General features: G+C 40.6%; 1 protein-coding gene across 21 annotated transcripts in view; it reads left to right on the forward strand.

Annotated features, from left to right (window-relative positions):
- The window catches only part of LOC310881225 (uncharacterized protein), a gene marked incomplete at its 5' end in the record, with an annotated part of 330,228 nt that overhangs the window by 93,654 nt on the left and 221,865 nt on the right, over window positions 1–14,709 (forward strand). For 15 of the 21 annotated variants that reach the window (XR_014572216.1, XR_014572217.1, XR_014572218.1 and 12 more), the window contains one exon: window positions 14,223–14,393. The exons of 4 other annotated variants lie outside the window; for them this stretch is intronic. Of the gene's footprint in view, window positions 1–11,620; window positions 12,398–14,222; window positions 14,398–14,709 lie in introns of those variants that run through there. 2 more of the 21 variants (XR_014572235.1, XR_014572230.1) reach the window with 2 other exon arrangements.

Below are 14,709 nucleotides of genomic sequence, written 5' to 3' on the forward strand. Positions count from 1 at the left end.
CAAGAGACAGGGTGTGTGCTGATCAGTGTATATCTGAGGCTGTATTTAGCAGTGCATTTAGCTGGCTTGATGCTTTACTCACATTCTAAGAGTTAAAGCTGAGTGAAAGTTCCTTAGCTCCCATGATGGCATACTTATCTGGTCTTTCTGTGCACCAAGGTTCAGGGTGATTTATGGTACAGTCCGTTATTTTGAAGCAACAAATGATTGTTAGAAGATAATTGCAAACAGGTAGTAATATCAAGTCCTTAAGTCACAATGAATGTGAGGTAGATTACTACACCTTGGCTGGAAAGTAAAGAACAAGGTATAAATTGAGACAAAAATAATAATAATAAAAAAATCACCTGGTAACTTGCAGTCCTGGCCTAAGGGTCTGAATTGCCCTCTCATAAGAATATAGGATGTGCCTATCAATTGATTTACTTCTTTATATATTGGTCTGGCCTGAGTGAAGCATTGTAGTATGTTTAACTGGCTTTGTTAGTATCTTGATCCTGAATTTGTGTACAGAGTAATTGTCGTAACATTTCAAGTGTTGCTCTTCAGGATGTGAAAAAACATTATCAGAAGTCATAATTAGCCTTAAATGTGCTGATTGCAGAAGCTAGGCTAGATCAGCAGATGTTTTTGTCTTTGCTGTGGAATACAACCCTGTGAAGGTCTGTGTGGAACGAAATCCTGGAAGAGTCTACAGGAGAATGTGGCTTATTTGGGATTGTATCTCTACTGCCTCCCATAGTCACCTTGGTGACACCCCCCCCCCCCCCCCCCTTATTGTTGTACTAAATCATATCCTAACCTCCTAACCTTTATTCATATTAATAGAGAGGTAAACATTATATTTCTTCTCTCCTCTGGTACTAGGGTTTTCCAACAAAGGAGCTTCTTAATTTGCTAAATAGCAGAACCCAGTGCAACCTGTTTGCAGTGTGGAAGCTCAGACACGTAACTTGGCAGAACATAGCCGTGGACACTCCAGCACACCTGTACAGAGCTGCACCAACTTGTGAGCAGCCTGAAGAATACAGAAAGCATGCTCCTGCTCTCAAAGCCTACTCCTATTTTCCTCTCCCATCGCAGTTTCTGCTCTGTTGAGGATTTGTTAAAATTATGGGCTCCTGAATGGGAGCCAGGATACCCTTAGCCATTGCTAAGATGACTCTGCTGGAGGAATCACCTATGCAGTACAAATGACAGAACAAGAGACAGTTTAAAAAAACAAACAAACCAAAAACCATTTGACTGAAAAAATGCAACTTCCTGATTAAATCCTGTAGTTACTCTATGCACGGACTAGCTGTTTTTAGCTGAAGTACTCTTCTACATGCATATTATGTATTCTTGATCTGGGTAGCTCTTAGGAAGAGGTGTAAGGTAATCTTAATGTGGTATTGGAGCAATGCAAGGAATTGTGATGAGACACATTTTCAAATAAGTTCAGGAAAGCTTGCTTGCTCCTTTGAAAACTTAAATTTTTCAAGAACAGCCTTACCATATGGTCACATTTGATAAAGATCACTAACGTTCTTTTTATTAATTTTACAAGCCTCTGAAACTGCAGGAAAGCCTGAGGTAATTAAACAGAAGGTGACCCAAGTCTTACTGTATGTTTCTTCCGGTAGTCCTCACCTGAACTTTGTGCTCTCACATACCTGAGTGGGTATGTACATCATTTAAGTATAGGATATAGTTCTTAGAAATAACATGATTTGTCTCTTGTTTCTTCTTTAAAAGCAAGAGAATTTACAGGAATTTAAACCAAACAAAAATCCACTTATTTTTCTACAACACAAGGAAAAGAACAGCTTGTTTTAAGAGAAGAGAGGTTATATAAAAGGAACATTTTTCCATTCCTTGATTTTTCACAAAGAAAAACATCTGATGCCCACTGTGTGCCTGCACTTGGTGTGGTAGTACAGTAAGATATTTTAAGATACCGCAGGATTAAAAGAATTACATAACTCTGTTTCAGCAGACCTAAATTCCTGTAACTAACATTTCTAAGGGAAGAAAAGAGTTCCCAAGGTTTAACTTCCATTCACTTATAAGAAGTTTTGTTTGGCTTAGGAGGTCAGCTGCAGCTCTGTGTATTTTTATGTACGTAAGCCTCTTTTTTTAAGTACTGATCAAGCATGTGCCTATCATGAATCATAAATAATTTTGAACATGTCAGTTGTGACAATGCTATGAATATAACAGTATCAAGTAATATGTAGTGGCCCAGAGGTGCTATGGGTGTTGTCAGAGGAATTGTAGGCTTCACTCCAGGTACAATTGGAGGGAAATGTGGAGCTTGGAAAAGCTGGGCTAATCTGAAAATCATCCGGTTTATCTCCAGAGCAACAGGAGTTTGCAGATGGTCATCAAGTACGAAGTAAGAGACAGAACTTCTAATAGCAAAGAAAGTCTATTTTTGTTAGCAATGGAATAACTGAATTATGGGAAAATATGAAATATTAGGGGGTCTATTATGGTGAGAAGGCTAAAACTCAACTCTCAGGGATGAAAGTTGTGGAAACAGGCTGGCGAAGTCTGGGCTATGGTTAAGCACCAGTCCAAAGCTTAAAAAAATTGCAGATGAATTAGGGTCACTGTGAATCTCAGAAAAAAGCAGTTAACTTGCAAAAAACAGTTGTTTCAAGTTGCCTGCCTTATTATTGCTAGTCCATAGTCATGTAGCTGACTAGGCATGCCCAGCTTGGAAACTGTGGTCTGTATAAATAAAATTGTAGCCTTTCTTTTTAACTATCCATATTTCCTTCTGTGTCCAAAAAACCAAATCAAAACAAACAAAAAAACCGCAACCACCAGGTAAACTTAGACCTCTGGTAAAGCACCCTGATAAACTAGGACCCTATTTTTTATCCATCAGCATGTCAGTTATGCAGGTACCTCATGTACAGAGCTGGGAAGGGATGCCTCCTGAGTGGAGCTGTAAGAAAATGTTAGCTGACCAAACTGGTGTCTTGTGTTGAATATTCAGAGTTTAGGGAAATCTCTGTTGTTTAAAGAGATATCGTATTGTGGAGGGGAGCAAGAAGACATACCTTCCCTTCTTAAGCCTATGGTGGAAGCATGAAGCTGAATGCGGGCTGTGAGGATGCTTCTAAGTCTGTAGACTGTTGAAGAGTGTAAACCTACCATATGTACCCCTAGATGTTAGCTCCCATCCCTCCTATTGTGTTTACAGAAGACCTTGTGAGGACATGGGGTGAGATTTTGAAAACAACTATTTTTTTCCTCTGTATTTTGGCTTGGCTTTTTTGGCTGCTTAAGCTCCCTGGCCTTGTGAGTGTGTGGGCTGGCACAAGGCTGGGCAGGCAGACTGGCTGAGGACTCAGAGGACAGGAATGTTCCCTTCAATTCTGCACGGACCTTAAACTGACATTATTGCAGCTCAAGGGTGCCATTTAAGGAAGTTTAGCGCGGGTACGACGCCCACTGAAGAAATAGTTTCCTTGTCTAGACCACTTGTCTTCATTTGTATGCAGTAGTCTGCTGACTGTTCATTGTGCCAATACCACTATCTTAGGGCTGTGCAGTAAAAATAACTCCTCTGTACCATCAGTGTTGCTGCCTCTCCCAGCAGGAGTGTCTGCTGGGTCATGCCAGAGCAGGAGAAAGCCTTCTGCTGCCTTTGGCTGCCTCAGAAACTTTTCCTCATCTCTTGTTGGGGAAACAGAAGGACACGTGTAAGTGTTTCATAGGTCAAATCCAGCCTGCTGCTAACTGATGAGGAGTCCATTAAATGCACAAGTGTGAGCCAGGCTGCAAGTGTTCTGCTTGGGAAGTGGAAAATCTTTGGTTAAGGTCTGAAGATCTAGGTTCCTCTGGCTGTTCAGTTATCTTGTCCATTTGCAGTAGTTAAATGTAAACACTAAGAAGCAAGGAACAAATTAAATATTGTTTTATTTGGGGCAGATACCTCACAAGGAGTGCTAATGTAAACAGTTAACACTATCAGGAAAACAAGGTTTTCCAATTATAGATAACACTTCTATAAAACATCAGTATTAGAGAAATTTTTGGATTATACTTGTTTTTGTGAACACAAGAAAGAAGTGTTATTCAGGAAAGCGTTGAGGACTGTGTACAATAAAAACCAAAAAGCGTTTACTAATTCAGCCTCTCTATTATCTCCTTGGTATTATTGCAGAATAAACCGATTTCTGTAGCATTTGCTTTTGCAAGTAACTTGTATACAAAACCATCTGGGTTAATGTTATTTTTGAAAACTTTCTTTGTTATTGGTGTTCCATCCAAACAAGAGTCTTTCCTCACCCAAATATCAGCCTTTGGAGCTGCTCTAAATGATTAATAGCTGTGGGATGTTTTGTTCTGACGTGACCTCAAGTAGTAGCAGGGTCTGACATCACTGTTCCTGCTGTTACCTGGTGTCCTTCCAGCTGGACCAGGAGTACCTGTGGTGCAAAGTACCTGTTTGCCGAATCTTAGTGCTTAAAGCAAGTAGAAAGAGCAAAGCTGAAGACTACCCTGTCACGCAGAATTTTGGTTGTCTGCATTTTGGCCTGCCTGGGAATCAGTGTCATTAGTCTGACTCACTTGATTTTCTTTCTCAAATCTTTTTCCTGAGCCCAAGAGCAGTACTTGTCTCCTGGGTTGCCCTTGAGGCGATCCAAACATGGCTGACAGGACAGTCTGCTCCAGTCAGGTAGCATAAATGTTGGCTAACAAAATTTGGCTCCTTCTGCACACGATGCTATTTTATTCCAGCTGTAGTCTGCAGACCCTGCACACCTTGTGCTGTGTTGTGCCAGGCACCCAGCACACCCCATGGTGTCACACCATAAATACACATTTCTGTCAAGGTTCACCGAACGACCCCTTTGTTATTGTAGATCCATTGACCTGAAAAAAATGGGGAGAGGAAGGTCCAGGCTACAGGTCTCGTGGATCCTGGTGAAACTGGGAAAAAGTGTTGTGCATAATCCATATGGTCGCTGTGCGCGTGGGGAGGGGGTCAGCCCCAGGCAATATGGTCACGACTGGCAGGCCAGGACTCTTCTGCTGCCAGGGCTCTCAGACAAAGCACTGTGCATGTTTGGATCCGGTGTGTCATGCCAGATTTCTGCTAGAAAGTGTGTGCTTGCTCCTAGGAAAGCATTTAGTCTCTTGCCTTCTAAATAAGGGAAAAGTAGAACTTAGCTCACAAAAGTGTGGTGAAGCTGGTGATCATAAGGGCTATGAGGACTCAAATGCATAAACCGTAAGTACCATGCAGTTACCTAAATACTATCTAAAATGAAAATTACAAATTGGCTTATGCAGATTATAGCTGCTGTCAGCAGAGAGCTGCTAAGAGAATGTCAGTACCTGCTAGCCTTGTCATATACAGTTGATGGGCATTTTATGTTCTCGAGATCCCTCAGAGAGTAGCAGATAAATTTTGCACTGCGCGTGGAATGAACAGAGCAGGATGAATTTCCTCAGGTAGATTTTGATTGAAAGCCGCTCTGGGCAGTAACCTGATGGCTTGTCTCTTGTTCCAGCAGCTTTGACTCCAGTCAAATAACTCCAGTTATTTAGAGTCAAGTGGGCACTACAGGTTTCTGAAGAGCACACAGCTAATGCTACTTGACAGAAATCCAGATGCATGGTTTGAGAAGAAGCAAAACCGAAGTATCTTGCTTGATCTGTTCTTAAACAATGTTTAATTTAGATTTTAGGCTAATTCAGTACAAAGCTAGTCTTCGTGGTTCTTTTGTTTTGTGTAGTGGCACATGCCCATGAAGAATATTGTGACTGAAGAAGGTATTCCTGAACAGTTTCATATATTAGTCAACACTTTATTGCAGAAGACAAAATAGGAACTAGATAGAAACTTAACTGTGTGTGCATAGCAGCATTAAAAGGCGCAACTTCAGAAATGCACCTGGTTGAATTAAGGTGGGTATTTTGTGTGAAATCTCCTGTATATAATACATTTTCAAGCTGTTTACATGACATCTCATGCCTCAAGAATATAGTAGGGCATATTTTGTCCTTTTTCTAAAATCATAATTAAACTGAAATGGTGGAGGAGCAATGGGGTGCAAGCTATCTGAGTACTACTTTAAAAGCCCAGTTCTGTGTTTGAAGATCAGCCAGGAAAAGGGGTGCAGTTGAGGTATATGCTGTATAATTGGCTTGACTTTTGAAAGCTCTGTAGCTTGGTTTTCCTGGAAAATGTCCTTGCCAGTAGCATCTCCCATGAGAACAAATGGGAAAAGTGATTGTGATAGATCAGCTTGTTTGTGTGAAACATGGTCTAGGCAGGACTTGCAAATGTTGTTCTTCCTTCTTCCTTGCCAGTTGTAATATTCTGTTACTGTAAAGGCATACCCTCCCCACCAACCTGTCGTTACAGCTGCTGTATATGCTTACGATTAGTAGTTCTGCTTTATATTGACCTAAGAAATGAAGACTGCGAGAAAATGCAAATGTTTTACCAGCAGAGCAGAGTGTGGTGGTTGAAGAGCAGCCCAGTGCAGAAGGATCCTCACAGGTCCAGATGGCCATGTCACACTGTAGTTGGGAGCAGCTTTTGCACCTGGTGACTCTAGATAAAGCTTAGCTGGAGCAATTTAAGCAGTCAGGTGAGGATTTTTGTGGATCCCTGAAGACACTCAGGAAAATTACCCAGGTGCTTTAGTTAATTTCTTTGTGAGGTTCCTGAAGTTCCACCTGCACTCTGGAGCAGATTGCTCTAACACCCAACTCTGGACAGCCCTCTATTGCTTGGGGACACCTGTGGTCACCTTGCTATGCTTAGCACAAATTTTTCTGCTACAGTTGAGTTCTCAAAATGATTTTACAATTTGAATCTTGAAATGTACAGCAATTCTTGGATAATAATGATGAAGCATCACTAGAATTGCCAATACACTATTAGCTGGATGTTTTTTTTCCCACGTTCAGGTGTTGTTGTTGGCTCATTCAGTTTTCCTTAAGTAAAAGTTTTTCCAAGTTTTTGATTTGTCTTTGGTAGTCAGCACTAGAATTGATGTTGTTATATCATGACCAACTTGATTCTGAGATTTCTCTCTCTCATGTTGTCACAGACTTTGTGTATAAAGGATTGGATATTATGCAGACTTTTTATTTAGTCTGAAATCAGCTTATATTAAGTGTGTGATCTTCTCCTTAGCAGAGGAGAAGGAAAAGTATCATGTTCCAGAATGTAATTACTGTGCTGTTTTGTTGGCTATAATATCACCTACAATTGTAGCAAGTAATTCTGAGACAAGTTACAGAAGAGATGTGTTGGGAAGGCAAAAGAGGGACAGGAAATAAAGTAGAAAAATAGGTTGAGAGCACCTCTGATACTGAAAAAGCTTCTGTTATTATTCCCCTCTTTACTCTCGTAAATGTTGGCCTCTGTATTTGCTTTTAGGGGCATTGGAAGAGACCAATTAGCCCTCCCAGTTACCTGACCTTTGCTCTTCTTCATGAACAATACTACACAGTTAAAAATGATTGTAATGTTAATTTACTTATAAAAATTACCACGGATGATTAATTTAAGCAAAGCATAGAGCTGAAGGCAAAAGCCTGCTCCATCTCCTCACAACTAATCCTACTGATTTATGAAGATGAAGAATTAAAAGGACCTTATGTATTGGAAATTTTAATTGTGTGGTTTCAGTTCACATGTGCAAAAATATTGTGCAGTTGTTAGGCCAACGGCTCACTCTTTCCATTAAGGAGAAAAATAGGAGAATTACCAGAGAAAATGAGGAGATGATCAGGAGACGCAAGTGAACCTGCAGGGAATTAGTCTGTTGAGAGATTTCTGTTCCTCTTGGAGGGGGTAGCAAGTGGTTGCTATTAGAAAAATATTTTTTCGTGTGTAATAGTAGAGTACTTTAGAAAAAGATCAGATCTGTATAGTTTAAAATAATTATTCTGCTATAGTAGTAGAACGGCTAAGAGTTCCCACATGGATTTTGTTATACTAAGCATGTTATAAACACATGGAAATTGTTCCTGACATGGAGCTTTTTTTTTTTTAAATTGGCTTCATGAACACAGATTTTAAATGTGAAGGTTTGCAAAGGACTTTTTGTAGTTATATCTAAATGACTTCCCAGACTGTTCTTTCTCCTGCACCCCATCTTTCTTCATAGGTTTGCCAATTTCCTCAGTCATCTTTGTAAGATGAGGATTTCCAAAGCCAGTTCTTAGCACATCTCTTTTCCTAATTCAGCTTGATCTGAATGTGGTTTGTTGGTAGTTTAATTTTAACACAAGGCCTCATATCCAATCCCAGTGATATTTTGCAAAGTAAATTTACTGTCAAGGCTGGAATAAAAAGAAGAAATCAGAAGTAAAATCAACTTTACTCAAAATATAAATACAGCTGGACTAATCACTTCAGTGATTGTAAGATTGTAAGTAACAGGTGCAGAGCTTAATTACATGAAATACTAGTCTAACAAGATGAAAAACAGATAATGAAGCCCTTTCTGACTCAGCTGTAGAGGTCTTGCTTAGACATCTTCCATGAATTCCTTCCTTTGATCTGGAAATGAAATGTTTCCTCCAATTAAACACCCTATTGTTTAGAAATCCAATTGTTTTCTGAGTCAAAGCCCAGTTTATTATTTCTTTGGGGCTTATTCTGGAAATTGCACAGGTGTTTCTTATTTTTTTCTTTTTTTTTTCCTTTTATTGTGTTTACAAATACATTGAGTTGCACGGAATCAAAATTGTGCTTGTTCAGTTCTCCCAGTGACAGTCTGACTGTCAGATACACACAGGAAAATTCATTAGTATGCTTTTTCTACATCTCAGGGAAAGAATGTCTTATTAAATACATGTGAAAATAAACTGTTCCTTAGACTAGCTGTTATTTAGCCTCAGTTTTGAGAACCACAGCAGAACCCCAAATCATCATGTCAGCATTTTCATTCTTAGTGGCTGTTGCATCAAATGCTCCAGGTAGGAATCTGGCCTTTATTAGTTTTCAAATACGTTAGGGGAATGGTTTGGAGGTACTCGGAAATACCACAAGAGGGCAACCATTTCATGTGTTTGCCCTACTGCTTTGCTGGTGATACTGCTTTGAATTTTTCCCCATATGGAAAATGGGAATTGTATAGGAATATGAAGAGTGCATTATTGAAGCTGGAAGTAAAAAGAATTCGAAAGAATAACAGACCTTGGTATGTCTTTTCAGACACATATATACTCTTTTTAATTTGCCAAAGTGCAGTTTTGACTAATAAAAAAGATTAGTAGGTAGGTCAGAATAAACCTAAATGATTGATTTCAGCTGCAATGATGCCTACAACCAGTTGGATAAAAACCAGCCTTTTAGTGGTTATATGGGATGCGCCATACACAGTCTGAAGAGAACAGTGACCCAGTAAGCTTAGTGTTAAGTAATGGCTTGATTAGCTTTGGATTCATCCTGTCAAGCACTTGTTGCTGTTCAAGACTGTAGCTGGGGCTCAAGAATTCAGTGTCTTGTTCAGGACACGGTGCTGTTCTGGATGCCAAGCTGAAGCTACAGCTACAAATCTCTTTTCCCTTTGTCTGATTTTGGGTACATCAGAAAATTAGGATCAAAAACGAAGTAGACGAATAGAGGAGCCAGAAAAATCAGGATTACAAAATCATATCTATATGGCAGACAAGACCTGAGCAGAACAAATATAGGTAAGAAAATAAACCTGTAGTGATGCAAAATCTATATTTATTGAACAACTGGTCAGGAAGAGAAATGATGTGTAAAAATGTATTTATGAAGAGTTTATACATGTACGCATACGCACCCTTAAGTCAATATACAAAAGCTCTTATATACAATTGTGTACTGCAAAATTGGTACAGTACCTTCCTATTGAGACACAATAAAAAGACAAAACAAAACCCCACACTTAACAGACATGTAAATGAAAAACTGATCAGTTTAAAATCATACTATAGGTTTCAATCTAAAACCGTAAGTCATTTTACTTGAGTAGTCCAATGAAAGCTTGTTGATGCAGTTATTTTAATTCACTCTGTTCTTAAGTGACTTTTTTATTTTTATCAGCATGTATTTCAACCACCGTAATCTGCAGTTGCTTGCTGAAGAGTTCTGTTCTTATACCAGATTTTTCAACTTTGGAAACTGTTGTACTTTTGAAGGGGAACCAAATCCTGTTAAATATCTATCTATTAGAACCTGAGTTCATAGCTCCCATAAATACGTTGTGAACCTGCACTGTTGATAACCTAGGTCATGACTCAGTATTTCAGCAGGAGCAAACACCATGTCAGCGGTCCATGCTCAGAGTGAAGCCCGTTTGGCAATGTGACTCGCACCCATAGGTTTCAGGGGCCAGTGTGCCAGGATGAGTGGTCAACATCACTGCCCACGAACTTGGCAGAGACTGGTGAACAACCAGTGCCTTTCTGTGTAAGCTGGGTGTGAGCTCTTCTGACTGCAGTAAAACTGTTCTAGCAGCTTTTTTAAAACCATATTTTAAAGTGAGTCCTATAAAAGGGTATGGGCTAATTATTTGTGAAGGGAAGAAAAACTTGTCTAGAAAATGTTTTTCTGAAATAAGAGGAAATAAATGAGGGTTGTTGTGTCCTGTCTGTCAGATTTCTTTTTACTCGGTTTTAGACATCTTTTCAAAAACTACTGTATAGCTGTCGCTTAATTTAAAGTGTAGAGCAATTTTAAACTATACTATCTAATCTGCGTTGATTAGTTCCTTGATTCCTCTCAAAGTCTGCTACAATAATGAAATGCATGAATAAGTGATCTGTGGTAAAAGTGAGGAGTGAAAAATAGGTACAGATTCAACTGATCGCTTCTAGATGGACAATGTTAAGTAGTGCATGCAATTTTAATATTTAGAAGAGTGAAATAACACGTTGCTCTTGAAAATTCAATCGAGCATTTAGATTTTTTCTTTTATTTCATTAGTGGCATTTCAGTTCTCTGCTAGTTCCAGTCATCATCAGATAGGCCTTCTGTGTGTTAGAGGCTTTATGAAGATGAGATTAGGGCTTATATACTTCATTTGTGTCTGTGTGTGTGTGTAAGTATGTATGTGTGTATATATATATATATGTATATATATATATATATATAATGTGTTCATTGTGTGGTAGCTCAGGAGATTCCATACAAGTCAGTTTAACTTTATTAGCTGCAAGGATGCTGTGCTTATTTATATTGGCTGGGGGTTTGGCTTTTATTTAGGTAAAGACATTGTAAAGATAAATAAACAATCTGAGTGATCTGGTGATATAACAAATACCTTGTTGCACAGTGGTTTCTGACATGATGGAATAATTTCTGCTGAGATTGTGCTTTTCTGACCCTTTTGGTGAGTGACTAAGTATTTTTTGCTGACTGAGAGTTGTACATGCATTGTTATGGCTAAATGATTTAAACCGATAAATTATAAATTATATACATACTTATTTCTTTTAAAAGGAAAAAATAAAGAATACCTTTGAATATGTAATAAAGATATTTCATTATTGCTTGGAACGTGCTTCTATATTGTCCTGTTTTATAGGCACCTGAAACCTGTGAAGTTTTTCTCTGTGTAAAGGGGGTAGTGATGCTGTTTATTTTGAAGTGCATGCTCTTGTGGTCATGCCCAGTGATATACAGCATTGCTTAAGTTTTTGCTTTCATCTTTCACATAGCACCTGCACCCAATTTGGGTACGTCAGGTAACATTACTCTCCAACAGAATTACTTGGCATAGTGTGGCTGGGTTCCGGGTGATCTGTCTGAGGATGGTTTGAGAACAAGCCAAAAAATGTGTTGTAATTCTGCCCATAGGAATCCTTAAAATGAGAAATGTGGCTGACAATATACCTGCTCTTCACTGAAGTGGAACTTGTTCTCTCCCTCTTGTGAGGCATCCTATTCCATCTGGATGCCCTTGCCTACTGAGAGCGCTGAGATGCAGCTATTTCATATAGAGCGTACTGGCTCATAATACAAAGAATGCTCTGATTAGAAAACTACCTTATCTCCTTGTTAAAAGGACTCATCGCAGCTATGTGAGTGTTGGTTGCAGTTGGAACGCTAATTTTGGCCATGGATATGCAGGCTGGCTTCTGATGCCAACCACCTCCATGCGGAAACCTGTGCGTCTCCACCATGTGGAGCCCATCAGCAGTGCTGCCAGGATCTTTAATTTTGGATTGTTACATCCCCCACAAAGAAAACTCAGTTTATGTTTAAGTAATGAGGTGTCAGGAGTACAGGGTGCTTCTTTCTTTCTCTTCTTCTTAAGGCAGCAGACAGGTGATGTAGCTTGGGGACGGCTGCCGAGGAGAAACGCCGATGATGAGGACTCCAGTCTGCCAGGTCTTGATTAGGCCCCCTTTGCTTCCTGGCCTCTCAGTGCCACTTGTACCCTCGCTCTCCTAGCTGGTAACTTTCCACTGCTTTTTACTTACTGTACGTGGCCTACTTTATTTCTTTGCCTCAGGTTTAGACAGGCAAAAGTCTGTGGTGCTGCTCAAGCTCAGCAGTAGGGGTCAGAGCAGATTGCTCAGGTTCCAGGCCCACTGGTGGGGAGGTGCTGCAGCAGCTGGGGGCAGCAGGCAGGCAAACTGGGACAAGTGGGGGCATGCAGGGCAGGATCAGTCCGATTCCGTGTGGTGTGCAGGCTGAGTCTTAATGCATAGCTGCCAACTGTGTGGAGGAGAGCTTGTTGAGAGAACCTCTTTTTTCTATTTTTTTTTCCTTTTGAAAGGGATTTTTTCTTTGAATGAAATTAAACTGTTGTGTTTGTGCGTGTCTGCGGTGTGGTTTGAAACTTTTTTACTTTGATATCTAAATTTTTAAATTCAATTTTGAAGTTGCAGTCTGGAAAGAAGCAAAGTCCAGTGTACCACAAAGTTTGAGTTCTTCAATCCTTTTTTAATCTCCAACTATAGCCTTAGTATCGTTATGCCTTGCCGTGCAGTGCAGGAATGTATCACAGCCTGCTAATGTGGAGCGCATCTCAAGGAGTTTGTGCACAGCAGCGCTGGGCAGTACCCCTTGAGCTGTGTTGCTGCTCTGACCACTGCAGCTGCTCCCACAGCTCAATGTAACCTCAGGTGTCAGTGATGGGCTCTGCAAATCCTGAGAAGCTGGGGACAGGGCTGGAACTAACAAGCAGAAATGACTTAGAAGGAGATCTATAGCGTGTGTGTACTGATGGATTAGGATTGGCTGAAGGTCCAAGTTTGGAGTGGCAGGGCCAAAAAGCTGGCTTTATTTCATGACTCTGCTAGATTTATCAGGTGATGGTGAAAGATGGTGATCAAAGATGGTGAAGGGCCTAGAGGGGAAGACATATGAGGAGCAGCTGAGGTCACTGGGCCTGTTCAGCCTGGAGAAGAGGAGGCTGAAGGGGGACCTCATTGCAGTCTACAACTTCCTCATGAGGGGGAGTGGAGAGGCAGGTGACCTGTTCTCTGTAATCACCAGTGATAGGACCCGTGGGAACGGTGTTAAGCTGAGGCAGGGGAGGTTTAGGCTGGACATCAGGAAGAGGTTCTTCACTGAGAGGGTGGTCGCACTCTGGAACAGGCTTCCCAGTGAAGTAGTCGCTGCACCAAGCCAGTCTGAATTTAAGAAGCGATTGGACTGTGCGCTTAGTCATATGGTCTAAACTTTTGGGTAGACCTGTGCGGTGCCAGGAGTTGAACTTGATGGTCCTTACGGGTCCCTTCCAACTTGGGATATTGTATGATTCTAGGTGCCTGTTAGTTAAGCAAAATGGCCAGTCACATATTCTGTATTGCTTTTACCATCTGTGCAGTAAAGTGACCTTTATGTGCTGCTACTTTTTCTCTATTTTCATATTTTGTGCCCATGGTAGATATTTGGCTACATTCTCACTGCGCACAGGATGAAGTCTACCTTGGCAGTAGGGACTGTGCAACCAAAAGGCTTTCTGGCAAACATCCATTTTGATGTTTGTTCTTCCTTATCCACCATCCCACCATCTAAAAGAGGCAGTGCTCTCTATGAAGTTCTTTAGTCATTATTCAGTGGTGAAATGGAAAAGCATTCTGCTGCTGTCACTGTTTAGGAGAAGAGAAGAACAACTGTCATTGATCAAGCTCATTAGAGAAGCTTTGGACTTGGCTCTCATAGTAAAGTAGCTCCTGCTCTAACGTCTACTGGGAATGGAGGTCATCCCTCCAAGGGGGTTATCCATCACTTCTACCACCCCAGTAGCATCTCAAACTTATCTCTCCAGGAAAGAGAAAGCTTTGTTAGACACCAGATGAGGCTGACCAGAGAGTGTCATACAACAGCACGGGAAACAAGTTGGAGTTGGAGCTTCTGCTGGGAAGGCCACCTGACCTGGAGCTGGGACGTCCTCGCACCTATCAGAAGTCCCAACGATCAAAACACTGACCAGTTTAGAGTACGTAAGTCCACTGCAGGAATATCTGGGATCACCATCTGCAGTTGTGATGTCCTTGAGGAGTCTTGGGTTGTGATGAACAAGAGGAGGAACTCATCTCATCTATACATGGGCCTTCAGGGCACGAACTAAAGCAGCAGTTGGGATTTGGGATTTCAGGGACAGGGGTTTGGTTCATAAAGGGTTTGAGTGTTAAAACTAATGGGGACATATGTGCTCTTAGAGACTGTTGTATTATCCTTAGTTCCTTAGATAGGTCTGGTCTGGGAGAAGGGAAAAAAAAAAAAAGATTGCATAGTCATAAACATTTATCTCA

Source organism: Anser anser (genome assembly GCF_964211835.1).
Source record: "Anser anser genome assembly, chromosome: 14".
Taxonomy (NCBI): domain Eukaryota; kingdom Metazoa; phylum Chordata; class Aves; order Anseriformes; family Anatidae; genus Anser; species Anser anser.